This window comes from Hypomesus nipponensis, chromosome 20 (assembly GCF_054491055.1).
Source record: "Hypomesus nipponensis isolate SF chromosome 20, ASM5449105v1, whole genome shotgun sequence".
Taxonomy (NCBI): domain Eukaryota; kingdom Metazoa; phylum Chordata; class Actinopteri; order Osmeriformes; family Osmeridae; genus Hypomesus; species Hypomesus nipponensis.
Genome location: NC_140380.1, coordinates 942,501 through 962,500, shown reverse-complemented (window position 1 = coordinate 962,500; position 20,000 = coordinate 942,501). Strand labels below are relative to the sequence as shown.

Here is a 20,000-nt window from a genome sequence, read left to right as displayed (position 1 = left end):
AGAGCATACAGCACCTGGTATTCCCAGGCGGTCTCCCATCCAAGTACTAACCAGGCCCGACCCTGCTTAGCTTCCGAGATCAGACGAGATCGGGCGTTGCCAGGCTGGTATGGCCGTACGAAATAAGTTGACAACCATAGGCTACTTATCCATATACAGATTTAGCAATTGACAATGCAAGGTAGTCTCTCTCTCTCTCTCTCTCTCGTGTCAAAATGAAAACAGCTTCCAGCCCCTTTCATGAAGGACTACTTGTGCATATTGCAAGATGTCAGTTTCTAAGTGAATGAGCAAAAGAGCATACAGCACCTGGTATTCCCAGGCGGTGTCCCATCCAAGTACTAACCAGGCCCGACCCTGCTTAGCTTCCGAGATCAGACGAGATCGGGCGTTGCCAGGCTGGTATGGCCGTACGAAATAAGTTGACAACCAAAGGCTACTTATCCATATACAGATTTAGCAATTGACAATGCAAGGTAGTCTCTCTCTCTCTCTCTCTCTCTCGTGTCAAAATGAAAACAGCTTCCAGCCCCTTTCATGAAGGACTACTTGTGCATATTGCAAGATGTCAGTTTCTAAGTGAATGAGCAAAAGAGCATACAGCACCTGGTATTCCCAGGCGGTCTCCCATCCAAGTACTAACCAGGCCCGACCCTGCTTAGCTTCCGAGATCAGACGAGATCGGGCGTTGCCAGGTTGGTATGGCCGTACGAAATAAGTTGACAACCAAAGGCTACTTATCCATATACAGATTTAGCAATTGACAATGCAAGGTAGTCTCTCTCTCTCTCTCTCTCTCTCGTGTAAAAATGAAAACAGCTTCCAGCCCCTTTCATGAAGGACTACTTGTGCATATTGCAAGATGTCAGTTTCTAAATGAATGAGCAAAAGAGCATACAGCACCTGGTATTCCCAGGCGGTCTCCCATCCAAGTACTAACCAGGCCCGACCCTGCTTAGCTTCCGAGATCAGACGTGATCGGGCGTTGCCAGGCTGGTATGGCCGTACAAAATAAGTTGACAACCATAGGCTACTTATCCATATACAGATTTAGCAATTGACAATGCAAGGTGGTCTCTCTCTCTCTCTCTCTCTCGTGTCAAAATGAAAACAGCTTCCAGCCCCTTTCATGAAGGACTACTTGTGCATATTGCAAGATGTCAGTTTCTAAGTGAATGAGCAAAAGAGCATACAGCACCTGGTATTCCCAGGCGGTCTCCCATCCAAGTACTAACCAGGCCCGACCCTGCTTAGCTTCCGAGATCAGACGTGATCGGGCGTTGCCAGGCTGGTATGGCCGTACGAAATAAGTTGACAACCATAGGCTACTTATCCATATACAGATTTAGCAATTGACAATGCAAGGTGGTCTCTCTCTCTCTCTCTCTCTCGTGTCAAAATGAAAACAGTTTCCAGCCCCTTTCATGAAGGACTACTTGTGCATATTGCAAGATGTCAGTTTCTAAGTGAATGAGCAAAAGAGCATACAGCACCTGGTATTCCCAGGCGGTCTCCCATCCAAGTACTAACCAGGCCCGACCCTGCTTAGCTTCCGAGATCAGACGAGATCGGGCGTTGCCAGGCTGGTATGGCCGTACGAAATAAGTTGACAACCATAGGCTACTTATCCATATACAGATTTAGCAATTGACAATGCAAGGTGGTCTCTCTCTCTCTCTCTCTCTCTCGTGTCAAAATGAAAACAGCTTCCAGCCCCTTTCATGAAGGACTACTTGTGCATATTGCAAGATTTCAGTTTCTAAGTGAATGAGCAAAAGAGCATACAGCACCTGGTATTCCCAGGCGGTCTCCCATCCAAGTACTAACCAGGCCCGACCCTGCTCAGCTTCCGAGATCAGACGAGATCGGGCGTTGCCAGGCTGGTATGGCCGTACGAAATAAGTTGACAACCATAGGCTACTTATCCATATACAGATTTAGCAATTGACAATGCAAGGTAGTCTCTCTCTCTCTCTCTCTCTCGTGTCAAAATGAAAACAGCTTCCAGCCCCTTTCATGAAGGACTACTTGTGCATATTGCAAGATGTCAGTTTCTAAGTGAAAGAGCAAAAGAGCATACAGCACCTGGTATTCCCAGGCGGTCTCCCATCCAAGTACTAACCAGGCCCGACCCTGCTTAGCTTCCGAGATCAGACGAGATCGGGCGTTGCCAGGCTGGTATGGCCGTACGAAATAAGTTGACAACCATAGGCTACTTATCCATATACAGATTTAGCAATTGACAATGCAAGGTAGTCTCTCTCTCTCTCTCTCTCTCTCGTGTCAAAATGAAAACAGCTTCCAGCCCCTTTCATGAAGGACTACTTGTGCATATTGCAAGATGTCAGTTTCTAAGTGAATGAGCAAAAGAGCATACAGCACCTGGTATTCCCAGGCGGTCTCCCATCCAAGTACTAACCAGGCCCGACCCTGCTTAGCTTCCGAGATCAGACGTGATCGGGCGTTGCCAGGCTGGTATGGCCGTACGAAATAAGTTGACAACCATAGGCTACTTATCCATATACAGATTTAGCAATTGACAATGCAAGGTGGTCTCTCTCTCTCTCTCTCTCTCTCTCTCTCTCTCGTGTCAAAATGAAAACAGTTTCCAGCCCCTTTCATGAAGGACTACTTGTGCATATTGCAAGATGTCAGTTTCTAAGTGAATGAGCAAAAGAGCATACAGCACCTGGTATTCCCAGGCGGTCTCCCATCCAAGTACTAACCAGGCCCGACCCTGCTTAGCTTCCGAGATCAGACGTGATCGGGCGTTGCCAGGCTGGTATGGCCGTACGAAATAAGTTGACAACCATAGGCTACTTATCCATATACAGATTTAGCAATTGACAATGCAAGGTGGTCTCTCTCTCTCTCTCTCTCTCTCGTGTCAAAATGAAAACAGCTTCCAGCCCCTTTCATGAAGGACTACTTGTGCATATTGCAAGATTTCAGTTTCTAAGTGAATGAGCAAAAGAGCATACAGCACCTGGTATTCCCAGGCGGTCTCCCATCCAAGTACTAACCAGACCCGACCCTGCTTAGCTTCCGAGATCAGACGTGATCGGGCGTTGCCAGGCTGGTATGGCCGTACGAAATAAGTTGACAACCATAGGCTACTTATCCATATACAGATTTAGCAATTGACAATGCAAGGTGGTCTCTCTCTCTCTCTCTCTCTCTCTCGTGTCAAAATGAAAACAGTTTCCAGCCCCTTTCATGAAGGACTACTTGTGCATATTGCAAGATGTCAGTTTCTAAGTGAATGAGCAAAAGAGCATACAGCACCTGGTATTCCCAGGCGGTCTCCCATCCAAGTACTAACCAGGCCCGACCCTGCTTAGCTTCCGAGATCAGACGAGATTGGGCGTTGCCAGGCTGGTATGGCCGTACGAAATAAGTTGACAACCATAGGCTACTTATCCATATACAGATTTAGCAATTGACAATGCAAGGTAGTCTCTCTCTCTCTCTCTCGTGTCAAAATGAAAACAGCTTCCAGCCCCTTTCATGAAGGACTACTTGTGCATATTGCAAGATGTCAGTTTCTAAGTGAATGAGCAAAAGAGCATACAGCACCTGGTATTCCCAGGCGGTCTCCCATCCAAGTACTAACCAGGCCCGACCCTGCTTAGCTTCCGAGATCAGACGAGATCGGGCGTTGCCAGGCTGGTATGGCCGTACGAAATAAGTTGACAACCATAGGCTACTTATCCATATACAGATTTAGCAATTGACAATGCAAGGTGGTCTCTCTCTCTCTCTCTCGTGTCAAAATGAAAACAGCTTCCAGCCCCTTTCATGAAGGACTACTTGTGCATATTGCAAGATTTCAGTTTCTAAGTGAATGAGCAAAAGAGCATACAGCACCTGGTATTCCCAGGCGGTCTCCCATCCAAGTACTAACCAGGCCCGACCCTGCTTAGCTTCCGAGATCAGACGAGATCGGGCGTTGCCAGGCTGGTATGGCCGTACGAAATAAGTTGACAACCATAGGCTACTTATCCATATACAGATTTAGCAATTGACAATGCAAGGTAGTCTCTCTCTCTCTCTCTCTCTCTCTCTCTCTCTCTCTCGTGTCAAAATGAAAACAGCTTCCAGCCCCTTTCATGAAGGACTACTTGTGCATATTGCAAGATGTCAGTTTCTAAGTGAATGAGCAAAAGAGCATACAGCACCTGGTATTCCCAGGCGGTCTCCCATCCAAGTACTAACCAGGCCCGACCCTGCTTAGCTTCCGAGATCAGACGTGATCGGGCGTTGCCAGGCTGGTATGGCCGTACGAAATAAGTTGACAACCATAGGCTACTTATCCATATACAGATTTAGCAATTGACAATGCAAGGTGGTCTCTCTCTCTCTCTCTCTCTCTCTCTCTCTCTCGTGTCAAAATGAAAACAGCTTCCAGCCCCTTTCATGAAGGACTACTTGTGCATATTGCAAGATGTCAGTTTCTAAGTGAATGAGCAAAAGAGCATACAGCACCTGGTATTCCCAGGCGGTCTCCCATCCAAGTACTAACCAGGCCCGACCCTGCTTAGCTTCCGAGATCAGACGTGATCGGGCGTTGCCAGGCTGGTATGGCCGTACGAAATAAGTTGACAACGATAGGCTACTTATCCATATACAGATTTGGCATTTGACAATGCAAGGTGGTCTCTCTCTCTCTCTCTCTCTCTCTCTCTCTCTCGTGTCAAAATGAAAACAGTTTCCAGCCCCTTTCATGAAGGACTACTTGTGCATATTGCAAGATGTCAGTTTCTAAGTGAATGAGCAAAAGAGCATACAGCACCTGGTATTCCCAGGCGGTCTCCCATCCAAGTACTAACCAGGCCCGACCCTGCTTAGCTTCCGAGATCAGACGAGATCGGGCGTTGCCAGGCTGGTATGGCCGTACGAAATAAGTTGACAACCATAGGCTACTTATCCATATACAGATTTAGCAATTGACAATGCAAGGTAGTCTCTCTCTCTCTCTCGTGTCAAAATGAAAACAGCTTCCAGCCCCTTTCATGAAGGACTACTTGTGCATATTGCAAGATGTCAGTTTTTAAGTGAATGAGCAAAAGAGCATACAGCACCTGGTATTCCCAGGCGGTCTCCCATCCAAGTACTAACCAGGCCCGACCCTGCTTAGCTTCCGAGATCAGACGTGATCGGGCGTTGCCAGGCTGGTATGGCCGTACGAAATAAGTTGACAACCATAGGCTACTTATCCATATACAGATTTAGCAATTGACAATGCAAGGTGGTCTCTCTCTCTCTCTCTCTCTCTCTCTCTCTCGTGTCAAAATGAAAACAGCTTCCAGCCCCTTTCATGAAGGACTACTTGTGCATATTGCAAGATGTCAGTTTCTAAGTGAATGAGCAAAAGAGCATACAGCACCTGGTATTCCCAGGCGGTCTCCCATCCAAGTACTAACCAGGCCCGACCCTGCTTAGCTTCCGAGATCAGACGTGATCGGGCGTTGCCAGGCTGGTATGGCCGTACGAAATAAGTTGACAACCATAGGCTACTTATCCATATACAGATTTGGCATTTGACAATGCAAGGTGGTCTCTCTCTCTCTCTCTCTCTCTCTCTCTCTCTCGTGTCAAAATGAAAACAGTTTCCAGCCCCTTTCATGAAGGACTACTTGTGCATATTGCAAGATGTCAGTTTCTAAGTGAATGAGCAAAAGAGCATACAGCACCTGGTATTCCCAGGCGGTCTCCCATCCAAGTACTAACCAGGCCCGACCCTGCTTAGCTTCCGAGATCAGACGAGATCGGGCGTTGCCAGGCTGGTATGGCCGTACGAAATAAGTTGACAACCATAGGCTACTTATCCATATACAGATTTAGCAATTGACAATGCAAGGTGGTCTCTCTCTCTCTCTCTCGTGTCAAAATGAAAACAGCTTCCAGCCCCTTTCATGAAGGACTACTTGTGCATATTGCAAGATTTCAGTTTCTAAGTGAATGAGCAAAAGAGCATACAGCACCTGGTATTCCCAGGCGGTCTCCCATCCAAGTACTAACCAGGCCCGACCCTGCTTAGCTTCCGAGATCAGACGAGATCGGGCGTTGCCAGGCTGGTATGGCCGTACGAAATAAGTTGACAACCATAGGCTACTTATCCATATACAGATTTAGCAATTGACAATGCAAGGTGGTCTCTCTCTCTCTCTCTCTCTCGTGTCAAAATGAAAACAGCTTCCAGCCCCTTTCATGAAGGACTACTTGTGCATATTGCAAGATTTCAGTTTCTAAGTGAATGAGCAAAAGAGCATACAGCACCTGGTATTCCCAGGCGGTCTCCCATCCAAGTACTAACCAGGCCCGACCCTGCTCAGCTTCCGAGATCAGACGAGATCGGGCGTTGCCAGGCTGGTATGGCCGTACGAAATAAGTTGACAACCATAGGCTACTTATCCATATACAGATTTAGCAATTGACAATGCAAGGTAGTCTCTCTCTCTCTCTCTCTCTCGTGTCAAAATGAAAACAGCTTCCAGCCCCTTTCATGAAGGACTACTTGTGCATATTGCAAGATGTCAGTTTCTAAGTGAAAGAGCAAAAGAGCATACAGCACCTGGTATTCCCAGGCGGTCTCCCATCCAAGTACTAACCAGGCCCGACCCTGCTTAGCTTCCGAGATCAGACGAGATCGGGCGTTGCCAGGCTGGTATGGCCGTACGAAATAAGTTGACAACCATAGGCTACTTATCCATATACAGATTTAGCAATTGACAATGCAAGGTAGTCTCTCTCTCTCTCTCTCTCTCTCGTGTCAAAATGAAAACAGCTTCCAGCCCCTTTCATGAAGGACTACTTGTGCATATTGCAAGATGTCAGTTTCTAAGTGAATGAGCAAAAGAGCATACAGCACCTGGTATTCCCAGGCGGTCTCCCATCCAAGTACTAACCAGGCCCGACCCTGCTTAGCTTCCGAGATCAGACGTGATCGGGCGTTGCCAGGCTGGTATGGCCGTACGAAATAAGTTGACAACCATAGGCTACTTATCCATATACAGATTTAGCAATTGACAATGCAAGGTGGTCTCTCTCTCTCTCTCTCTCTCTCTCTCTCTCTCTCTCTCGTGTCAAAATGAAAACAGTTTCCAGCCCCTTTCATGAAGGACTACTTGTGCATATTGCAAGATGTCAGTTTCTAAGTGAATGAGCAAAAGAGCATACAGCACCTGGTATTCCCAGGCGGTCTCCCATCCAAGTACTAACCAGGCCCGACCCTGCTTAGCTTCCGAGATCAGACGTGATCGGGCGTTGCCAGGCTGGTATGGCCGTACGAAATAAGTTGACAACCATAGGCTACTTATCCATATACAGATTTAGCAATTGACAATGCAAGGTGGTCTCTCTCTCTCTCTCTCTCTCTCGTGTCAAAATGAAAACAGCTTCCAGCCCCTTTCATGAAGGACTACTTGTGCATATTGCAAGATTTCAGTTTCTAAGTGAATGAGCAAAAGAGCATACAGCACCTGGTATTCCCAGGCGGTCTCCCATCCAAGTACTAACCAGACCCGACCCTGCTTAGCTTCCGAGATCAGACGTGATCGGGCGTTGCCAGGCTGGTATGGCCGTACGAAATAAGTTGACAACCATAGGCTACTTATCCATATACAGATTTAGCAATTGACAATGCAAGGTGGTCTCTCTCTCTCTCTCTCTCTCTCTCGTGTCAAAATGAAAACAGTTTCCAGCCCCTTTCATGAAGGACTACTTGTGCATATTGCAAGATGTCAGTTTCTAAGTGAATGAGCAAAAGAGCATACAGCACCTGGTATTCCCAGGCGGTCTCCCATCCAAGTACTAACCAGGCCCGACCCTGCTTAGCTTCCGAGATCAGACGAGATTGGGCGTTGCCAGGCTGGTATGGCCGTACGAAATAAGTTGACAACCATAGGCTACTTATCCATATACAGATTTAGCAATTGACAATGCAAGGTAGTCTCTCTCTCTCTCTCTCGTGTCAAAATGAAAACAGCTTCCAGCCCCTTTCATGAAGGACTACTTGTGCATATTGCAAGATGTCAGTTTCTAAGTGAATGAGCAAAAGAGCATACAGCACCTGGTATTCCCAGGCGGTCTCCCATCCAAGTACTAACCAGGCCCGACCCTGCTTAGCTTCCGAGATCAGACGAGATCGGGCGTTGCCAGGCTGGTATGGCCGTACGAAATAAGTTGACAACCATAGGCTACTTATCCATATACAGATTTAGCAATTGACAATGCAAGGTGGTCTCTCTCTCTCTCTCTCGTGTCAAAATGAAAACAGCTTCCAGCCCCTTTCATGAAGGACTACTTGTGCATATTGCAAGATTTCAGTTTCTAAGTGAATGAGCAAAAGAGCATACAGCACCTGGTATTCCCAGGCGGTCTCCCATCCAAGTACTAACCAGGCCCGACCCTGCTTAGCTTCCGAGATCAGACGAGATCGGGCGTTGCCAGGCTGGTATGGCCGTACGAAATAAGTTGACAACCATAGGCTACTTATCCATATACAGATTTAGCAATTGACAATGCAAGGTAGTCTCTCTCTCTCTCTCTCTCTCTCTCTCTCTCTCGTGTCAAAATGAAAACAGCTTCCAGCCCCTTTCATGAAGGACTACTTGTGCATATTGCAAGATGTCAGTTTCTAAGTGAATGAGCAAAAGAGCATACAGCACCTGGTATTCCCAGGCGGTCTCCCATCCAAGTACTAACCAGGCCCGACCCTGCTTAGCTTCCGAGATCAGACGTGATCGGGCGTTGCCAGGCATGTATGGCCGTACGAAATAAGTTGACAACCATAGGCTACTTATCCATATACAGATTTAGCAATTGACAATGCAAGGTGGTCTCTCTCTCTCTCTCTCTCTCTCTCTCTCTCTCTCTCTCTCTCGTGTCAAAATGAAAACAGCTTCCAGCCCCTTTCATGAAGGACTACTTGTGCATATTGCAAGATGTCAGTTTCTAAGTGAATGAGCAAAAGAGCATACAGCACCTGGTATTCCCAGGCGGTCTCCCATCCAAGTACTAACCAGGCCCGACCCTGCTTAGCTTCCGAGATCAGACGTGATCGGGCGTTGCCAGGCTGGTATGGCCGTACGAAATAAGTTGACAACGATAGGCTACTTATCCATATACAGATTTGGCATTTGACAATGCAAGGTGGTCTCTCTCTCTCTCTCTCTCTCTCTCTCTCGTGTCAAAATGAAAACAGTTTCCAGCCCCTTTCATGAAGGACTACTTGTGCATATTGCAAGATGTCAGTTTCTAAGTGAATGAGCAAAAGAGCATACAGCACCTGGTATTCCCAGGCGGTCTCCCATCCAAGTACTAACCAGGCCCGACCCTGCTTAGCTTCCGAGATCAGACGAGATCGGGCGTTGCCAGGCTGGTATGGCCGTACGAAATAAGTTGACAACCATAGGCTACTTATCCATATACAGATTTAGCAATTGACAATGCAAGGTAGTCTCTCTCTCTCTCTCGTGTCAAAATGAAAACAGCTTCCAGCCCCTTTCATGAAGGACTACTTGTGCATATTGCAAGATGTCAGTTTCTAAGTGAATGAGCAAAAGAGCATACAGCACCTGGTATTCCCAGGCGGTCTCCCATCCAAGTACTAACCAGGCCCGACCCTGCTTAGCTTCCGAGATCAGACGTGATCGGGCGTTGCCAGGCTGGTATGGCCGTACGAAATAAGTTGACAACCATAGGCTACTTATCCATATACAGATTTAGCAATTGACAATGCAAGGTGGTCTCTCTCTCTCTCTCTCTCTCTCTCTCTCTCTCTCGTGTCAAAATGAAAACAGCTTCCAGCCCCTTTCATGAAGGACTACTTGTGCATATTGCAAGATGTCAGTTTCTAAGTGAATGAGCAAAAGAGCATACAGCACCTGGTATTCCCAGGCGGTCTCCCATCCAAGTACTAACCAGGCCCGACCCTGCTTAGCTTCCGAGATCAGACGTGATCGGGCGTTGCCAGGCTGGTATGGCCGTACAAAATAAGTTGACAACCATAGGCTACTTATCCATATACAGATTTGGCATTTGACAATGCAAGGTGGTCTCTCTCTCTCTCTCTCTCTCTCTCTCTCTCGTGTCAAAATGAAAACAGTTTCCAGCCCCTTTCATGAAGGACTACTTGTGCATATTGCAAGATGTCAGTTTCTAAGTGAATGAGCAAAAGAGCATACAGCACCTGGTATTCCCAGGCGGTCTCCCATCCAAGTACTAACCAGGCCCGACCCTGCTTAGCTTCCGAGATCAGACGAGATCGGGCGTTGCCAGGCTGGTATGGCCGTACGAAATAAGTTGACAACCATAGGCTACTTATCCATATACAGATTTAGCAATTGACAATGCAAGGTAGTCTCTCTCTCTCTCTCGTGTCAAAATGAAAACAGCTTCCAGCCCCTTTCATGAAGGACTACTTGTGCATATTGCAAGATGTCAGTTTCTAAGTGAATGAGCAAAAGAGCATACAGCACCTGGTATTCCCAGGCGGTCTCCCATCCAAGTACTAACCAGGCCCGACCCTGCTTAGCTTCCGAGATCAGACGAGATCGGGCGTTGCCAGGCTGGTATGGCCGTACGAAATAAGTTGACAACCATAGGCTACTTATCCATATACAGATTTAGCAATTGACAATGCAAGGTGGTCTCTCTCTCTCTCTCTCCCGTGTCAAAATGAAAACAGCTTCCAGCCCCTTTCATGAAGGACTACTTGTGCATATTGCAAGATTTCAGTTTCTAAGTGAATGAGCAAAAGAGCATACAGCACCTGGTATTCCCAGGCGGTCTCCCATCCAAGTACTAACCAGGCCCGACCCTGCTCAGCTTCCGAGATCAGACGAGATCGGGCGTTGCCAGGCTGGTATGGCCGTACGAAATAAGTTGACAACCATAGGCTACTTATCCATATACAGATTTAGCAATTGACAATGCAAGGTAGTCTCTCTCTCTCTCTCTCTCTCGTGTCAAAATGAAAACAGCTTCCAGCCCCTTTCATGAAGGACTACTTGTGCATATTGCAAGATGTCAGTTTCTAAGTGAAAGAGCAAAAGAGCATACAGCACCTGGTATTCCCAGGCGGTCTCCCATCCAAGTACTAACCAGGCCCGACCCTGCTTAGCTTCCGAGATCAGACGAGATCGGGCGTTGCCAGGCTGGTATGGCCGTACGAAATAAGTTGACAACCATAGGCTACTTATCCATATACAGATTTAGCAATTGACAATGCAAGGTAGTCTCTCTCTCTCTCTCTCTCTCTCGTGTCAAAATGAAAACAGCTTCCAGCCCCTTTCATGAAGGACTACTTGTGCATATTGCAAGATGTCAGTTTCTAAGTGAATGAGCAAAAGAGCATACAGCACCTGGTATTCCCAGGCGGTCTCCCATCCAAGTACTAACCAGGCCCGACCCTGCTTAGCTTCCGAGATCAGACGTGATCGGGCGTTGCCAGGCTGGTATGGCCGTACGAAATAAGTTGACAACCATAGGCTACTTATCCATATACAGATTTAGCAATTGACAATGCAAGGTGGTCTCTCTCTCTCTCTCTCTCTCCCATGTCAAAATGAAAACAGCTTCCAACCCCTTTCATGAAGGACTACTTGTGCATATTGCAAGATGTCAGTTTCTAAGTGAATGAGCAAAAGAGCATACAGCACCTGGTATTCCCAGGCGGTCTCCCATCCAAGTACTAACCAGGCCCGACCCTGCTTAGCTTCCGAGATCAGACATGATCGGGCGTTGCCAGGCTGGTATGGCCGTACGAAATAAGTTGACAACCATAGGCTACTTATCCATATACAGATTTAGCAATTGACAATGCAAGGTGGTCTCTCTCTCTCTCTCTCTCTCTCTCTCTCTCTCGTGTCAAAATGAAAACAGTTTCCAGCCCCTTTCATGAAGGACTACTTGTGCATATTGCAAGATGTCAGTTTCTAAGTGAATGAGCAAAAGAGCATACAGCACCTGGTATTCCCAGGCGGTCTCCCATCCAAGTACTAACCAGGCCCGACCCTGCTTAGCTTCCGAGATCAGACGTGATCGGGCGTTGCCAGGCTGGTATGGCCGTACGAAATAAGTTGACAACCATAGGCTACTTATCCATATACAGATTTAGCAATTGACAATGCAAGGTGGTCTCTCTCTCTCTCTCTCTCTCTCGTGTCAAAATGAAAACAGCTTCCAGCCCCTTTCATGAAGGACTACTTGTGCATATTGCAAGATTTCAGTTTCTAAGTGAATGAGCAAAAGAGCATACAGCACCTGGTATTCCCAGGCGGTCTCCCATCCAAGTACTAACCAGACCCGACCCTGCTTAGCTTCCGAGATCAGACGTGATCGGGCGTTGCCAGGCTGGTATGGCCGTACGAAATAAGTTGACAACCATAGGCTACTTATCCATATACAGATTTAGCAATTGACAATGCAAGGTGGTCTCTCTCTCTCTCTCTCTCTCTCTCTCTCTCGTGTCAAAATGAAAACAGTTTCCAGCCCCTTTCATGAAGGACTACTTGTGCATATTGCAAGATGTCAGTTTCTAAGTGAATGAGCAAAAGAGCATACAGCACCTGGTATTCCCAGGCGGTCTCCCATCCAAGTACTAACCAGGCCCGACCCTGCTTAGCTTCCGAGATCAGACGAGATTGGGCGTTGCCAGGCTGGTATGGCCGTACGAAATAAGTTGACAACCATAGGCTACTTATCCATATACAGATTTAGCAATTGACAATGCAAGGTAGTCTCTCTCTCTCTCTCTCGTGTCAAAATGAAAACAGCTTCCAGCCCCTTTCATGAAGGACTACTTGTGCATATTGCAAGATGTCAGTTTCTAAGTGAATGAGCAAAAGAGCATACAGCACCTGGTATTCCCAGGCGGTCTCCCATCCAAGTACTAACCAGGCCCGACCCTGCTTAGCTTCCGAGATCAGACGAGATCGGGCGTTGCCAGGCTGGTATGGCCGTACGAAATAAGTTGACAACCATAGGCTACTTATCCATATACAGATTTAGCAATTGACAATGCAAGGTGGTCTCTCTCTCTCTCTCTCGTGTCAAAATGAAAACAGCTTCCAGCCCCTTTCATGAAGGACTACTTGTGCATATTGCAAGATTTCAGTTTCTAAGTGAATGAGCAAAAGAGCATACAGCACCTGGTATTCCCAGGCGGTCTCCCATCCAAGTACTAACCAGGCCCGACCCTGCTTAGCTTCCGAGATCAGACGAGATCGGGCGTTGCCAGGCTGGTATGGCCGTACGAAATAAGTTGACAACCATAGGCTACTTATCCATATACAGATTTAGCAATTGACAATGCAAGGTAGTCTCTCTCTCTCTCTCTCTCTCTCTCTCTCTCGTGTCAAAATGAAAACAGCTTCCAGCCCCTTTCATGAAGGACTACTTGTGCATATTGCAAGATGTCAGTTTCTAAGTGAATGAGCAAAAGAGCATACAGCACCTGGTATTCCCAGGCGGTCTCCCATCCAAGTACTAACCAGGCCCGACCCTGCTTAGCTTCCGAGATCAGACGTGATCGGGCGTTGCCAGGCTGGTATGGCCGTACGAAATAAGTTGACAACCATAGGCTACTTATCCATATACAGATTTAGCAATTGACAATGCAAGGTGGTCTCTCTCTCTCTCTCTCTCTCTCTCTCTCTCTCTCTCGTGTCAAAATGAAAACAGCTTCCAGCCCCTTTCATGAAGGACTACTTGTGCATATTGCAAGATGTCAGTTTCTAAGTGAATGAGCAAAAGAGCATACAGCACCTGGTATTCCCAGGCGGTCTCCCATCCAAGTACTAACCAGGCCCGACCCTGCTTAGCTTCCGAGATCAGACGTGATCGGGCGTTGCCAGGCTGGTATGGCCGTACGAAATAAGTTGACAACGATAGGCTACTTATCCATATACAGATTTGGCATTTGACAATGCAAGGTGGTCTCTCTCTCTCTCTCTCTCTCTCTCTCTCGTGTCAAAATGAAAACAGTTTCCAGCCCCTTTCATGAAGGACTACTTGTGCATATTGCAAGATGTCAGTTTCTAAGTGAATGAGCAAAAGAGCATACAGCACCTGGTATTCCCAGGCGGTCTCCCATCCAAGTACTAACCAGGCCCGACCCTGCTTAGCTTCCGAGATCAGACGAGATCGGGCGTTGCCAGGCTGGTATGGCCGTACGAAATAAGTTGACAACCATAGGCTACTTATCCATATACAGATTTAGCAATTGACAATGCAAGGTAGTCTCTCTCTCTCTCTCGTGTCAAAATGAAAACAGCTTCCAGCCCCTTTCATGAAGGACTACTTGTGCATATTGCAAGATGTCAGTTTTTAAGTGAATGAGCAAAAGAGCATACAGCACCTGGTATTCCCAGGCGGTCTCCCATCCAAGTACTAACCAGGCCCGACCCTGCTTAGCTTCCGAGATCAGACGTGATCGGGCGTTGCCAGGCTGGTATGGCCGTACGAAATAAGTTGACAACCATAGGCTACTTATCCATATACAGATTTAGCAATTGACAATGCAAGGTGGTCTCTCTCTCTCTCTCTCTCTCTCTCTCTCTCTCTCGTGTCAAAATGAAAACAGCTTCCAGCCCCTTTCATGAAGGACTACTTGTGCATATTGCAAGATGTCAGTTTCTAAGTGAATGAGCAAAAGAGCATACAGCACCTGGTATTCCCAGGCGGTCTCCCATCCAAGTACTAACCAGGCCCGACCCTGCTTAGCTTCCGAGATCAGACGTGATCGGGCGTTGCCAGGCTGGTATGGCCGTACGAAATAAGTTGACAACCATAGGCTACTTATCCATATACAGATTTGGCATTTGACAATGCAAGGTGGTCTCTCTCTCTCTCTCTCTCTCTCTCTCTCTCTCGTGTCAAAATGAAAACAGTTTCCAGCCCCTTTCATGAAGGACTACTTGTGCATATTGCAAGATGTCAGTTTCTAAGTGAATGAGCAAAAGAGCATACAGCACCTGGTATTCCCAGGCGGTCTCCCATCCAAGTACTAACCAGGCCCGACCCTGCTTAGCTTCCGAGATCAGACGAGATCGGGCGTTGCCAGGCTGGTATGGCCGTACGAAATAAGTTGACAACCATAGGCTACTTATCCATATACAGATTTAGCAATTGACAATGCAAGGTGGTCTCTCTCTCTCTCTCTCGTGTCAAAATGAAAACAGCTTCCAGCCCCTTTCATGAAGGACTACTTGTGCATATTGCAAGATTTCAGTTTCTAAGTGAATGAGCAAAAGAGCATACAGCACCTGGTATTCCCAGGCGGTCTCCCATCCAAGTACTAACCAGGCCCGACCCTGCTTAGCTTCCGAGATCAGACGAGATCGGGCGTTGCCAGGCTGGTATGGCCGTACGAAATAAGTTGACAACCATAGGCTACTTATCCATATACAGATTTAGCAATTGACAATGCAAGGTGGTCTCTCTCTCTCTCTCTCTCTCTCGTGTCAAAATGAAAACAGCTTCCAGCCCCTTTCATGAAGGACTACTTGTGCATATTGCAAGATTTCAGTTTCTAAGTGAATGAGCAAAAGAGCATACAGCACCTGGTATTCCCAGGCGGTCTCCCATCCAAGTACTAACCAGGCCCGACCCTGCTCAGCTTCCGAGATCAGACGAGATCGGGCGTTGCCAGGCTGGTATGGCCGTACGAAATAAGTTGACAACCATAGGCTACTTATCCATATACAGATTTAGCAATTGACAATGCAAGGTAGTCTCTCTCTCTCTCTCTCTCTCTCGTGTCAAAATGAAAACAGCTTCCAGCCCCTTTCATGAAGGACTACTTGTGCATATTGCAAGATGTCAGTTTCTAAGTGAAAGAGCAAAAGAGCATACAGCACCTGGTATTCCCAGGCGGTCTCCCATCCAAGTACTAACCAGGCCCGACCCTGCTTAGCTTCCGAGATCAGACGAGATCGGGCGTTGCCAGGCTGGTATGGCCGTACGAAATAAGTTGACAACCATAGGCTACTTATCCATATACAGATTTAGCAATTGACAATGCAAGGTAGTCTCTCTCTCTCTCTCTCTCTCTCGTGTCAAAATGAAAACAGCTTCCAGCCCCTTTCATGAAGGACTACTTGTGCATATTGCAAGATGTCAGTTTCTAAGTGAATGAGCAAAAGAGCATACAGCACCTGGTATTCCCAGGCGGTCTCCCATCAAAGTACTAACCAGGCCCGACCCTGCTTAGCTTCCGAGATCAGACGTGATCGGGCGTTGCCAGGCTGGTATGGCCGTACAAAATAAGTTGACAACCATAGGCTACTTATCCATATACAGATTTAGCAATTGACAATGCAAGGTGGTCTCTCTCTCTCTCTCTCTCTCCCATGTCAAAATGAAAACAGCTTCCAACCCCTTTCATGAAGGACTACTTGTGCATATTGCAAGATGTCAGTTTCTAAGTGAATGAGCAAAAGAGCATACAGCACCTGGTATTCCCAGGCGGTCTCCCATCCAAGTACTAACCAGGCCCGACCCTGCTTAGCTTCCGAGATCAGACGTGATCGGGCGTTGCCAGGCTGGTATGGCCGTACGAAATAAGTTGACAACCATAGGCTACTTATCCATATACAGATTTAGCAATTGACAATGCAAGGTGGTCTCTCTCTCTCTCTCTCTCTCTCTCTCTCTCTCTCTCTCTCGTGTCAAAATGAAAACAGTTTCCAGCCCCTTTCATGAAGGACTACTTGTGCATATTGCAAGATGTCAGTTTCTAAGTGAATGAGCAAAAGAGCATACAGCACCTGGTATTCCCAGGCGGTCTCCCATCCAAGTACTAACCAGGCCCGACCCTGCTTAGCTTCCGAGATCAGACGTGATCGGGCGTTGCCAGGCTGGTATGGCCGTACGAAATAAGTTGACAACCATAGGCTACTTATCCATATACAGATTTAGCAATTGACAATGCAAGGTGGTCTCTCTCTCTCTCTCTCTCTCTCGTGTCAAAATGAAAACAGCTTCCAGCCCCTTTCATGAAGGACTACTTGTGCATATTGCAAGATTTCAGTTTCTAAGTGAATGAGCAAAAGAGCATACAGCACCTGGTATTCCCAGGCGGTCTCCCATCCAAGTACTAACCAGACCCGACCCTGCTTAGCTTCCGAGATCAGACGTGATCGGGCGTTGCCAGGCTGGTATGGCCGTACGAAATAAGTTGACAACCATAGGCTACTTATCCATATACAGATTTAGCAATTGACAATGCAAGGTGGTCTCTCTCTCTCTCTCTCTCTCTCTCGTGTCAAAATGAAAACAGTTTCCAGCCCCTTTCATGAAGGACTACTTGTGCATATTGCAAGATGTCAGTTTCTAAGTGAATGAGCAAAAGAGCATACAGCACCTGGTATTCCCAGGCGGTCTCCCATCCAAGTACTAACCAGGCCCGACCCTGCTTAGCTTCCGAGATCAGACGAGATTGGGCGTTGCCAGGCTGGTATGGCCGTACGAAATAAGTTGACAACCATAGGCTACTTATCCATATACAGATTTAGCAATTGACAATGCAAGGTAGTCTCTCTCTCTCTCTCTCGTGTCAAAATGAAAACAGCTTCCAGCCCCTTTCATGAAGGACTACTTGTGCATATTGCAAGATGTCAGTTTCTAAGTGAATGAGCAAAAGAGCATACAGCACCTGGTATTCCCAGGCGGTCTCCCATCCAAGTACTAACCAGGCCCGACCCTGCTTAGCTTCCGAGATCAGACGAGATCGGGCGTTGCCAGGCTGGTATGGCCGTACGAAATAAGTTGACAACCATAGGCTACTTATCCATATACAGATTTAGCAATTGACAATGCAAGGTGGTCTCTCTCTCTCTCTCTCGTGTCAAAATGAAAACAGCTTCCAGCCCCTTTCATGAAGGACTACTTGTGCATATTGCAAGATTTCAGTTTCTAAGTGAATGAGCAAAAGAGCATACAGCACCTGGTATTCCCAGGCGGTCTCCCATCCAAGTACTAACCAGGCCCGACCCTGCTTAGCTTCCGAGATCAGACGAGATCGGGCGTTGCCAGGCTGGTATGGCCGTACGAAATAAGTTGACAACCATAGGCTACTTATCCATATACAGATTTAGCAATTGACAATGCAAGGTAGTCTCTCTCTCTCTCTCTCTCTCTCTCTCTCTCTCTCGTGTCAAAATGAAAACAGCTTCCAGCCCCTTTCATGAAGGACTACTTGTGCATATTGCAAGATGTCAGTTTCTAAGTGAATGAGCAAAAGAGCATACAGCACCTGGTATTCCCAGGCGGTCTCCCATCCAAGTACTAACCAGGCCCGACCCTGCTTAGCTTCCGAGATCAGACGTGATCGGGCGTTGCCAGGCTGGTATGGCCGTACGAAATAAGTTGACAACCATAGGCTACTTATCCATATACAGATTTAGCAATTGACAATGCAAGGTGGTCTCTCTCTCTCTCTCTCTCTCTCTCTCTCTCTCTCTCTCTCGTGTCAAAATGAAAACAGCTTCCAGCCCCTTTCATGAAGGACTACTTGTGCATATTGCAAGATGTCAGTTTCTAAGTGAATGAGCAAAAGAGCATACAGCACCTGGTATTCCCAGGCGGTCTCCCATCCAAGTACTAACCAGGCCCGACCCTGCTTAGCTTCCGAGATCAGACGTGATCGGGCGTTGCCAGGCTGGTATGGCCGTACGAAATAAGTTGACAACGATAGGCTACTTATCCATATACAGATTTGGCATTTGACAATGCAAGGTGGTCTCTCTCTCTCTCTCTCTCTCTCTCTCTCGTGTCAAAATGAAAACAGTTTCCAGCCCCTTTCATGAAGGACTACTTGTGCATATTGCAAGATGTCAGTTTCTAAGTGAATGAGCAAAAGAGCATACAGCACCTGGTATTCCCAGGCGGTCTCCCATCCAAGTACTAACCAGGCCCGACCCTGCTTAGCTTCCGAGATCAGACGAGATCGGGCGTTGCCAGGCTGGTATGGCCGTACGAAATAAGTTGACAACCATAGGCTACTTATCCATATACAGATTTAGCAATTGACAATGCAAGGTAGTCTCTCTCTCTCTCTCGTGTCAAAATGAAAACAGCTTCCAGCCCCTTTCATGAAGGACTACTTGTGCATATTGCAAGATGTCAGTTTCTAAGTGAATGAGCAAAAGAGCATACAGCACCTGGTATTCCCAGGCGGTCTCCCATCCAAGTACTAACCAGGCCCGACCCTGCTTAGCTTCCGAGATCAGACGTGATCGGGCGTTGCCAGGCTGGTATGGCCGTACGAAATAAGTTGACAACCATAGGCTACTTATCCATATACAGATTTAGCAATTGACAATGCAAGGTGGTCTCTCTCTCTCTCTCTCTCTCTCTCTCTCTCTCTCGTGTCAAAATGAAAACAGCTTCCAGCCCCTTTCATGAAGGACTACTTGTGCATATTGCAAGATGTCAGTTTCTAAGTGAATGAGCAAAAGAGCATACAGCACCTGGTATTCCCAGGCGGTCTCCCATCCAAGTACTAACCAGGCCCGACCCTGCTTAGCTTCCGAGATCAGACGTGATCGGGCGTTGCCAGGCTGGTATGGCCGTACAAAATAAGTTGACAACCATAGGCTACTTATCCATATACAGATTTGGCATTTGACAATGCAAGGTGGTCTCTCTCTCTCTCTCTCTCTCTCTCTCTCTCTCTCGTGTCAAAATGAAAACAGTTTCCAGCCCCTTTCATGAAGGACTACTTGTGCATATTGCAAGATGTCAGTTTCTAAGTGAATGAGCAAAAGAGCATACAGCACCTGGTATTCCCAGGCGGTCTCCCATCCAAGTACTAACCAGGCCCGACCCTGCTTAGCTTCCGAGATCAGACGAGATCGGGCGTTGCCAGGCTGGTATGGCCGTACGAAATAAGTTGACAACCATAGGCTACTTATCCATATACAGATTTAGCAATTGACAATGCAAGGTAGTCTCTCTCTCTCTCTCGTGTCAAAATGAAAACAGCTTCCAGCCCC

The 20,000-nt window shown here is 47.2% G+C and overlaps 61 non-coding genes and 6 pseudogenes across 61 annotated transcripts; all 67 read right to left on the bottom strand.

Annotated features, from left to right (window-relative positions):
* Positions 1 to 2: 2 nt before the first annotated feature.
* On the bottom strand, positions 3 to 121 carry LOC146241296 (5S ribosomal RNA). Its single transcript, XR_014736597.1, has one exon. It is a non-coding gene; the product is annotated as a 5S ribosomal RNA (ribosomal RNA).
* Positions 122 to 297: 176 nt separating this feature from the next.
* Positions 298 to 416, bottom strand: LOC146241295 (5S ribosomal RNA). Its single transcript, XR_014739786.1, has one exon. It is a non-coding gene; the product is annotated as a 5S ribosomal RNA (ribosomal RNA).
* Positions 417 to 594: 178 nt separating this feature from the next.
* LOC146241294 (5S ribosomal RNA) lies at positions 595 to 713 on the bottom strand. Its single transcript, XR_014739754.1, has one exon. It is a non-coding gene; the product is annotated as a 5S ribosomal RNA (ribosomal RNA).
* Positions 714 to 891: 178 nt separating this feature from the next.
* On the bottom strand, positions 892 to 1,010 carry LOC146241293 (5S ribosomal RNA). The gene has a single exon (XR_014740095.1). It is a non-coding gene; the product is annotated as a 5S ribosomal RNA (ribosomal RNA).
* Positions 1,011 to 1,186: 176 nt separating this feature from the next.
* Positions 1,187 to 1,305, bottom strand: LOC146241292 (5S ribosomal RNA). The gene has a single exon (XR_014739090.1). It is a non-coding gene; the product is annotated as a 5S ribosomal RNA (ribosomal RNA).
* A 176-nt stretch (positions 1,306 to 1,481) lies between these two features.
* Positions 1,482 to 1,600, bottom strand: LOC146241291 (5S ribosomal RNA). Its single transcript, XR_014736596.1, has one exon. It is a non-coding gene; the product is annotated as a 5S ribosomal RNA (ribosomal RNA).
* Positions 1,601 to 1,778: 178 nt separating this feature from the next.
* LOC146241290 (5S ribosomal RNA) lies at positions 1,779 to 1,897 on the bottom strand. The gene has a single exon (XR_014735145.1). It is a non-coding gene; the product is annotated as a 5S ribosomal RNA (ribosomal RNA).
* Positions 1,898 to 2,073: 176 nt separating this feature from the next.
* On the bottom strand, positions 2,074 to 2,192 carry LOC146241289 (5S ribosomal RNA). Its single transcript, XR_014736595.1, has one exon. It is a non-coding gene; the product is annotated as a 5S ribosomal RNA (ribosomal RNA).
* A 178-nt stretch (positions 2,193 to 2,370) lies between these two features.
* On the bottom strand, positions 2,371 to 2,489 carry LOC146241288 (5S ribosomal RNA). The gene has a single exon (XR_014739089.1). It is a non-coding gene; the product is annotated as a 5S ribosomal RNA (ribosomal RNA).
* A 188-nt stretch (positions 2,490 to 2,677) lies between these two features.
* Positions 2,678 to 2,796, bottom strand: LOC146241287 (5S ribosomal RNA). Its single transcript, XR_014739087.1, has one exon. It is a non-coding gene; the product is annotated as a 5S ribosomal RNA (ribosomal RNA).
* A 178-nt stretch (positions 2,797 to 2,974) lies between these two features.
* LOC146241286 (5S ribosomal RNA) lies at positions 2,975 to 3,093 on the bottom strand. Its single transcript, XR_014734952.1, has one exon. It is a non-coding gene; the product is annotated as a 5S ribosomal RNA (ribosomal RNA).
* A 180-nt stretch (positions 3,094 to 3,273) lies between these two features.
* On the bottom strand, positions 3,274 to 3,392 carry LOC146241285 (5S ribosomal RNA; annotated as a pseudogene).
* A 172-nt stretch (positions 3,393 to 3,564) lies between these two features.
* LOC146241284 (5S ribosomal RNA) lies at positions 3,565 to 3,683 on the bottom strand. The gene has a single exon (XR_014736594.1). It is a non-coding gene; the product is annotated as a 5S ribosomal RNA (ribosomal RNA).
* A 172-nt stretch (positions 3,684 to 3,855) lies between these two features.
* LOC146241283 (5S ribosomal RNA) lies at positions 3,856 to 3,974 on the bottom strand. The gene has a single exon (XR_014736593.1). It is a non-coding gene; the product is annotated as a 5S ribosomal RNA (ribosomal RNA).
* Positions 3,975 to 4,166: 192 nt separating this feature from the next.
* On the bottom strand, positions 4,167 to 4,285 carry LOC146241282 (5S ribosomal RNA). The gene has a single exon (XR_014739086.1). It is a non-coding gene; the product is annotated as a 5S ribosomal RNA (ribosomal RNA).
* Positions 4,286 to 4,473: 188 nt separating this feature from the next.
* Positions 4,474 to 4,592, bottom strand: LOC146241281 (5S ribosomal RNA). Its single transcript, XR_014739085.1, has one exon. It is a non-coding gene; the product is annotated as a 5S ribosomal RNA (ribosomal RNA).
* A 188-nt stretch (positions 4,593 to 4,780) lies between these two features.
* LOC146241280 (5S ribosomal RNA) lies at positions 4,781 to 4,899 on the bottom strand. Its single transcript, XR_014736592.1, has one exon. It is a non-coding gene; the product is annotated as a 5S ribosomal RNA (ribosomal RNA).
* A 170-nt stretch (positions 4,900 to 5,069) lies between these two features.
* On the bottom strand, positions 5,070 to 5,188 carry LOC146241279 (5S ribosomal RNA). Its single transcript, XR_014739084.1, has one exon. It is a non-coding gene; the product is annotated as a 5S ribosomal RNA (ribosomal RNA).
* Positions 5,189 to 5,374: 186 nt separating this feature from the next.
* LOC146241278 (5S ribosomal RNA) lies at positions 5,375 to 5,493 on the bottom strand. The gene has a single exon (XR_014739083.1). It is a non-coding gene; the product is annotated as a 5S ribosomal RNA (ribosomal RNA).
* Positions 5,494 to 5,681: 188 nt separating this feature from the next.
* LOC146241277 (5S ribosomal RNA) lies at positions 5,682 to 5,800 on the bottom strand. Its single transcript, XR_014736591.1, has one exon. It is a non-coding gene; the product is annotated as a 5S ribosomal RNA (ribosomal RNA).
* Positions 5,801 to 5,972: 172 nt separating this feature from the next.
* LOC146241276 (5S ribosomal RNA) lies at positions 5,973 to 6,091 on the bottom strand. Its single transcript, XR_014736590.1, has one exon. It is a non-coding gene; the product is annotated as a 5S ribosomal RNA (ribosomal RNA).
* Positions 6,092 to 6,267: 176 nt separating this feature from the next.
* LOC146241275 (5S ribosomal RNA) lies at positions 6,268 to 6,386 on the bottom strand. Its single transcript, XR_014735143.1, has one exon. It is a non-coding gene; the product is annotated as a 5S ribosomal RNA (ribosomal RNA).
* A 176-nt stretch (positions 6,387 to 6,562) lies between these two features.
* LOC146241274 (5S ribosomal RNA) lies at positions 6,563 to 6,681 on the bottom strand. Its single transcript, XR_014736588.1, has one exon. It is a non-coding gene; the product is annotated as a 5S ribosomal RNA (ribosomal RNA).
* Positions 6,682 to 6,859: 178 nt separating this feature from the next.
* On the bottom strand, positions 6,860 to 6,978 carry LOC146241273 (5S ribosomal RNA). Its single transcript, XR_014739082.1, has one exon. It is a non-coding gene; the product is annotated as a 5S ribosomal RNA (ribosomal RNA).
* A 194-nt stretch (positions 6,979 to 7,172) lies between these two features.
* On the bottom strand, positions 7,173 to 7,291 carry LOC146241272 (5S ribosomal RNA). The gene has a single exon (XR_014739080.1). It is a non-coding gene; the product is annotated as a 5S ribosomal RNA (ribosomal RNA).
* Positions 7,292 to 7,469: 178 nt separating this feature from the next.
* Positions 7,470 to 7,588, bottom strand: LOC146241271 (5S ribosomal RNA). Its single transcript, XR_014734951.1, has one exon. It is a non-coding gene; the product is annotated as a 5S ribosomal RNA (ribosomal RNA).
* Positions 7,589 to 7,768: 180 nt separating this feature from the next.
* On the bottom strand, positions 7,769 to 7,887 carry LOC146241270 (5S ribosomal RNA; annotated as a pseudogene).
* Positions 7,888 to 8,059: 172 nt separating this feature from the next.
* LOC146241269 (5S ribosomal RNA) lies at positions 8,060 to 8,178 on the bottom strand. Its single transcript, XR_014736587.1, has one exon. It is a non-coding gene; the product is annotated as a 5S ribosomal RNA (ribosomal RNA).
* A 172-nt stretch (positions 8,179 to 8,350) lies between these two features.
* Positions 8,351 to 8,469, bottom strand: LOC146241268 (5S ribosomal RNA). The gene has a single exon (XR_014736585.1). It is a non-coding gene; the product is annotated as a 5S ribosomal RNA (ribosomal RNA).
* A 188-nt stretch (positions 8,470 to 8,657) lies between these two features.
* LOC146241267 (5S ribosomal RNA) lies at positions 8,658 to 8,776 on the bottom strand (annotated as a pseudogene).
* Positions 8,777 to 8,974: 198 nt separating this feature from the next.
* Positions 8,975 to 9,093, bottom strand: LOC146241266 (5S ribosomal RNA). The gene has a single exon (XR_014739079.1). It is a non-coding gene; the product is annotated as a 5S ribosomal RNA (ribosomal RNA).
* A 184-nt stretch (positions 9,094 to 9,277) lies between these two features.
* On the bottom strand, positions 9,278 to 9,396 carry LOC146241265 (5S ribosomal RNA). The gene has a single exon (XR_014736584.1). It is a non-coding gene; the product is annotated as a 5S ribosomal RNA (ribosomal RNA).
* A 170-nt stretch (positions 9,397 to 9,566) lies between these two features.
* Positions 9,567 to 9,685, bottom strand: LOC146241264 (5S ribosomal RNA). The gene has a single exon (XR_014739078.1). It is a non-coding gene; the product is annotated as a 5S ribosomal RNA (ribosomal RNA).
* A 190-nt stretch (positions 9,686 to 9,875) lies between these two features.
* Positions 9,876 to 9,994, bottom strand: LOC146241263 (5S ribosomal RNA). The gene has a single exon (XR_014740094.1). It is a non-coding gene; the product is annotated as a 5S ribosomal RNA (ribosomal RNA).
* Positions 9,995 to 10,180: 186 nt separating this feature from the next.
* LOC146241262 (5S ribosomal RNA) lies at positions 10,181 to 10,299 on the bottom strand. Its single transcript, XR_014736583.1, has one exon. It is a non-coding gene; the product is annotated as a 5S ribosomal RNA (ribosomal RNA).
* Positions 10,300 to 10,469: 170 nt separating this feature from the next.
* Positions 10,470 to 10,588, bottom strand: LOC146241261 (5S ribosomal RNA). The gene has a single exon (XR_014736582.1). It is a non-coding gene; the product is annotated as a 5S ribosomal RNA (ribosomal RNA).
* A 174-nt stretch (positions 10,589 to 10,762) lies between these two features.
* LOC146241260 (5S ribosomal RNA) lies at positions 10,763 to 10,881 on the bottom strand. The gene has a single exon (XR_014735142.1). It is a non-coding gene; the product is annotated as a 5S ribosomal RNA (ribosomal RNA).
* Positions 10,882 to 11,057: 176 nt separating this feature from the next.
* Positions 11,058 to 11,176, bottom strand: LOC146241259 (5S ribosomal RNA). The gene has a single exon (XR_014736581.1). It is a non-coding gene; the product is annotated as a 5S ribosomal RNA (ribosomal RNA).
* Positions 11,177 to 11,354: 178 nt separating this feature from the next.
* LOC146241258 (5S ribosomal RNA) lies at positions 11,355 to 11,473 on the bottom strand. Its single transcript, XR_014739076.1, has one exon. It is a non-coding gene; the product is annotated as a 5S ribosomal RNA (ribosomal RNA).
* Positions 11,474 to 11,651: 178 nt separating this feature from the next.
* On the bottom strand, positions 11,652 to 11,770 carry LOC146241257 (5S ribosomal RNA; annotated as a pseudogene).
* Positions 11,771 to 11,958: 188 nt separating this feature from the next.
* Positions 11,959 to 12,077, bottom strand: LOC146241256 (5S ribosomal RNA). Its single transcript, XR_014739075.1, has one exon. It is a non-coding gene; the product is annotated as a 5S ribosomal RNA (ribosomal RNA).
* A 178-nt stretch (positions 12,078 to 12,255) lies between these two features.
* LOC146241255 (5S ribosomal RNA) lies at positions 12,256 to 12,374 on the bottom strand. The gene has a single exon (XR_014734950.1). It is a non-coding gene; the product is annotated as a 5S ribosomal RNA (ribosomal RNA).
* A 186-nt stretch (positions 12,375 to 12,560) lies between these two features.
* On the bottom strand, positions 12,561 to 12,679 carry LOC146241254 (5S ribosomal RNA; annotated as a pseudogene).
* A 172-nt stretch (positions 12,680 to 12,851) lies between these two features.
* LOC146241253 (5S ribosomal RNA) lies at positions 12,852 to 12,970 on the bottom strand. The gene has a single exon (XR_014736580.1). It is a non-coding gene; the product is annotated as a 5S ribosomal RNA (ribosomal RNA).
* A 172-nt stretch (positions 12,971 to 13,142) lies between these two features.
* Positions 13,143 to 13,261, bottom strand: LOC146241252 (5S ribosomal RNA). The gene has a single exon (XR_014736579.1). It is a non-coding gene; the product is annotated as a 5S ribosomal RNA (ribosomal RNA).
* Positions 13,262 to 13,447: 186 nt separating this feature from the next.
* LOC146241251 (5S ribosomal RNA) lies at positions 13,448 to 13,566 on the bottom strand. Its single transcript, XR_014739074.1, has one exon. It is a non-coding gene; the product is annotated as a 5S ribosomal RNA (ribosomal RNA).
* A 192-nt stretch (positions 13,567 to 13,758) lies between these two features.
* Positions 13,759 to 13,877, bottom strand: LOC146241250 (5S ribosomal RNA). The gene has a single exon (XR_014739073.1). It is a non-coding gene; the product is annotated as a 5S ribosomal RNA (ribosomal RNA).
* A 184-nt stretch (positions 13,878 to 14,061) lies between these two features.
* LOC146241249 (5S ribosomal RNA) lies at positions 14,062 to 14,180 on the bottom strand. The gene has a single exon (XR_014736577.1). It is a non-coding gene; the product is annotated as a 5S ribosomal RNA (ribosomal RNA).
* Positions 14,181 to 14,350: 170 nt separating this feature from the next.
* On the bottom strand, positions 14,351 to 14,469 carry LOC146241248 (5S ribosomal RNA). Its single transcript, XR_014739072.1, has one exon. It is a non-coding gene; the product is annotated as a 5S ribosomal RNA (ribosomal RNA).
* A 190-nt stretch (positions 14,470 to 14,659) lies between these two features.
* On the bottom strand, positions 14,660 to 14,778 carry LOC146241247 (5S ribosomal RNA). Its single transcript, XR_014739071.1, has one exon. It is a non-coding gene; the product is annotated as a 5S ribosomal RNA (ribosomal RNA).
* A 188-nt stretch (positions 14,779 to 14,966) lies between these two features.
* LOC146241246 (5S ribosomal RNA) lies at positions 14,967 to 15,085 on the bottom strand. The gene has a single exon (XR_014736576.1). It is a non-coding gene; the product is annotated as a 5S ribosomal RNA (ribosomal RNA).
* A 172-nt stretch (positions 15,086 to 15,257) lies between these two features.
* LOC146241245 (5S ribosomal RNA) lies at positions 15,258 to 15,376 on the bottom strand. Its single transcript, XR_014736575.1, has one exon. It is a non-coding gene; the product is annotated as a 5S ribosomal RNA (ribosomal RNA).
* A 178-nt stretch (positions 15,377 to 15,554) lies between these two features.
* Positions 15,555 to 15,673, bottom strand: LOC146241244 (5S ribosomal RNA). Its single transcript, XR_014735141.1, has one exon. It is a non-coding gene; the product is annotated as a 5S ribosomal RNA (ribosomal RNA).
* A 178-nt stretch (positions 15,674 to 15,851) lies between these two features.
* LOC146241243 (5S ribosomal RNA) lies at positions 15,852 to 15,970 on the bottom strand. The gene has a single exon (XR_014736573.1). It is a non-coding gene; the product is annotated as a 5S ribosomal RNA (ribosomal RNA).
* Positions 15,971 to 16,148: 178 nt separating this feature from the next.
* On the bottom strand, positions 16,149 to 16,267 carry LOC146241242 (5S ribosomal RNA). The gene has a single exon (XR_014740259.1). It is a non-coding gene; the product is annotated as a 5S ribosomal RNA (ribosomal RNA).
* Positions 16,268 to 16,445: 178 nt separating this feature from the next.
* On the bottom strand, positions 16,446 to 16,564 carry LOC146241241 (5S ribosomal RNA). Its single transcript, XR_014739070.1, has one exon. It is a non-coding gene; the product is annotated as a 5S ribosomal RNA (ribosomal RNA).
* Positions 16,565 to 16,760: 196 nt separating this feature from the next.
* LOC146241240 (5S ribosomal RNA) lies at positions 16,761 to 16,879 on the bottom strand. The gene has a single exon (XR_014739068.1). It is a non-coding gene; the product is annotated as a 5S ribosomal RNA (ribosomal RNA).
* Positions 16,880 to 17,057: 178 nt separating this feature from the next.
* On the bottom strand, positions 17,058 to 17,176 carry LOC146241239 (5S ribosomal RNA). The gene has a single exon (XR_014734949.1). It is a non-coding gene; the product is annotated as a 5S ribosomal RNA (ribosomal RNA).
* A 180-nt stretch (positions 17,177 to 17,356) lies between these two features.
* On the bottom strand, positions 17,357 to 17,475 carry LOC146241238 (5S ribosomal RNA; annotated as a pseudogene).
* A 172-nt stretch (positions 17,476 to 17,647) lies between these two features.
* Positions 17,648 to 17,766, bottom strand: LOC146241237 (5S ribosomal RNA). The gene has a single exon (XR_014736572.1). It is a non-coding gene; the product is annotated as a 5S ribosomal RNA (ribosomal RNA).
* Positions 17,767 to 17,938: 172 nt separating this feature from the next.
* On the bottom strand, positions 17,939 to 18,057 carry LOC146241236 (5S ribosomal RNA). The gene has a single exon (XR_014736571.1). It is a non-coding gene; the product is annotated as a 5S ribosomal RNA (ribosomal RNA).
* Positions 18,058 to 18,247: 190 nt separating this feature from the next.
* On the bottom strand, positions 18,248 to 18,366 carry LOC146241235 (5S ribosomal RNA). Its single transcript, XR_014739067.1, has one exon. It is a non-coding gene; the product is annotated as a 5S ribosomal RNA (ribosomal RNA).
* Positions 18,367 to 18,562: 196 nt separating this feature from the next.
* LOC146241234 (5S ribosomal RNA) lies at positions 18,563 to 18,681 on the bottom strand. Its single transcript, XR_014739065.1, has one exon. It is a non-coding gene; the product is annotated as a 5S ribosomal RNA (ribosomal RNA).
* A 184-nt stretch (positions 18,682 to 18,865) lies between these two features.
* On the bottom strand, positions 18,866 to 18,984 carry LOC146241233 (5S ribosomal RNA). Its single transcript, XR_014736570.1, has one exon. It is a non-coding gene; the product is annotated as a 5S ribosomal RNA (ribosomal RNA).
* Positions 18,985 to 19,154: 170 nt separating this feature from the next.
* On the bottom strand, positions 19,155 to 19,273 carry LOC146241232 (5S ribosomal RNA). Its single transcript, XR_014739064.1, has one exon. It is a non-coding gene; the product is annotated as a 5S ribosomal RNA (ribosomal RNA).
* A 190-nt stretch (positions 19,274 to 19,463) lies between these two features.
* LOC146241231 (5S ribosomal RNA) lies at positions 19,464 to 19,582 on the bottom strand. The gene has a single exon (XR_014740093.1). It is a non-coding gene; the product is annotated as a 5S ribosomal RNA (ribosomal RNA).
* Positions 19,583 to 19,772: 190 nt separating this feature from the next.
* On the bottom strand, positions 19,773 to 19,891 carry LOC146241230 (5S ribosomal RNA). The gene has a single exon (XR_014736569.1). It is a non-coding gene; the product is annotated as a 5S ribosomal RNA (ribosomal RNA).
* Positions 19,892 to 20,000: the final 109 nt, after the last annotated feature.